Source organism: Suncus etruscus, chromosome 11 (assembly GCF_024139225.1).
Source record: "Suncus etruscus isolate mSunEtr1 chromosome 11, mSunEtr1.pri.cur, whole genome shotgun sequence".
NCBI lineage: Eukaryota > Metazoa > Chordata > Mammalia > Eulipotyphla > Soricidae > Suncus > Suncus etruscus.
Genome location: NC_064858.1, coordinates 87710482 through 87712761, shown reverse-complemented (window position 1 = coordinate 87712761; position 2280 = coordinate 87710482). Strand labels below are relative to the sequence as shown.

At 37.8% G+C, this 2280-nt stretch overlaps 1 non-coding gene across 1 annotated transcript; it reads left to right on the top strand.

The window, feature by feature from the left end:
* Window positions 1-1831: 1831 nt before the first annotated feature.
* On the top strand, window positions 1832-1972 carry LOC126023371 (U4 spliceosomal RNA). The gene has a single exon (XR_007500508.1). It is a non-coding gene; the product is annotated as a U4 spliceosomal RNA (small nuclear RNA).
* Window positions 1973-2280: the final 308 nt, after the last annotated feature.

The window sequence follows — 2280 nt, the reverse complement described above, 5'->3', positions numbered from 1 at the left end:
ATAGTCTCTTTCTCTTCTAAAGTGCCTAGTCTCAATCCCCTAAGAATTTTACACCTCAATCAAAAGAGGAAATAAAAATAAAAATAAATTACATAAATATATAGTTTTCTCTCCCACTCAGACCAGGATTATATTCCTCAGAGAAATAAGAAGCCATGTTCACTATTGTGCACAAAGATGGAGAAATTAAATCTGATCTCCAGAATCAAACAAATATGCTATTGTATTGTTTGCTTTGAGTTCAGCTAATGGGATGGAAAATACATAGCACTCTACTCTGCTATTTGATGAGACTAGTTCAAAAGAAAAGTTGACAAGCATGAGAGATGAAACTATCAAGTTCAAGCCTGTTTGCAGGAGTAGACACTCCCATATCCTAGCTGATTCTAAAACTTTTCCTCCAAAATCTAAGGCAAATGTAAAGGCACAGTAAAATAGATTCTGAATCAATTCAATCATTAACCAGAGAGGAGACATATAACCACATATTAAAAACAAATGAAGTGGTTAAGTAGAAGTATAATTCTGAGAAAAAGCTGTTTTAAGTAAGGAAGAGGATATGGCTTTGTTTTAGAAAATAGGAACAAATTTATCCAAGGAAAAAGAATGGAGCTTTTCTCCCTGAGTGCTGCTGTGAGATAAGTCAGTCTTTATACACATCACTCAGGTTAGTCCTTTGCAGGATCTGACACAGTACTGTTGAATGAAATGTTTTAGCTTCAAATGCCTAGCTATGTTCACCAAAAATAGGGTATAAATGCACAGCTAGTAACAGAGCCATGTACCTAGAGATGAGAACCAGTACTAAGCAACCTGTCCAACTCACTCCACTGTTACCTTACCCTTTTTAAGGTCTTCTAATATATGTATTTTTAAAATAATTTTTATTTTGACCACAGTGGATTACAAATCTTTCACAGTAATATTTTAGGTACATAGTGACATTGAATCAGGAGCATTCCCACCACCAATGTTGTCCTCCCTCCACCCCTGTTCCCAGAATGCATCCCATATCCCCCTCCTTTATCCCCTGGGTTTCTCGTATAAGTGGTCCCCTCTGTGTCTAGCTTGTGTTGATTAGATATCGATTTTGTTGTCTTTGGCTTTGGATTTGGTGTTTAAGTCTGATCATTTTTTTATTCCTACTCAATATTCATACGACTGTTTGGTCTTGGTAGTCTCCATTATTTCTCCCTCAACTGTGAGGCAGAACAAGATGATTCAAGTTATGTGGTTCTGTTAGAGAAAAGGAAAGGGGGGATCAAACAAGCAAAAAAAATGGGAGAAATCCTTCTAGAGGCTATAAAAAGCAATTTAAGAGGAGGAAGGGGGGCTTGAGAGGTTGTGCTAGAAGTAAGGCATCTGCCTTGCAAATGCTAGCCTAGGATGAACCGCTGCTAGATCCCCTGGCATCCCATATAGTCCCCCCAAGCCAGGGGCGATTTCTGAGTGCATAGCTAGGACTAACCCCTGAGCATCAAATGGGTGTAGCCAAAAAAAAACAAAAAAGAAAGAGAAAGAGAAAGAGAGAGAGAGAAGAAAGAGAAAAAGAAAGAAAAACATAACAACAATATAAAAAATCAAACAAAATATACTTGAAAAGCACCAAAGCAATAAGCACCACAGCAATGAAGACAACAACCAAACAATAACCACAGTCCCAAGATAAAAACAAAACAAAGCACACATACATACACACACAAAAGCAACAACAACAATAACAAAAAATTTAATTTGTGCTTCTTTTTTTTTTTTTTTTTGCATAGGCACAGTAAATATTCGGGAGATTAGAAAAGGAATTCCCTTGGCCTAAGATAAGAGATACAGGGTTAGCTTTGCGCAGTGGCAGTATCGTAGCCAATGAGGTTTATCAGAGGCGTGATTATTGCTAATTGAAAACTTTTCCCAATACCCCGCCATGACGACTTGAAATATAGTCGGCATTGGCAATTTTTGACAGTCTCTACGGAGACAGAAAAAAAAAAGAGAGATACATGGTTTCTCTGCCCTTGAAGTATACTATCATGGTAATAACTACAGGCTCCATACATGCTCTTTTGTCTCCCCTAGGTCCTTTATGTGATGTCTGGAAACTTTCCGCTCAGCCGTGGATAATAAAATCAGGCCTCTGGTATTTGCACAGGTCATAGGATGGAGCCTAGGATGGAGTCTTTCTTTACAGTTCTAAAAGTTCTGTTCTATCACTGTTTTTTTAATCAGTCTTCTGTAGTTGGTGGTCTTGATTTTTGCACCTATCCTAGGATGAAGCCTAGGATAGAG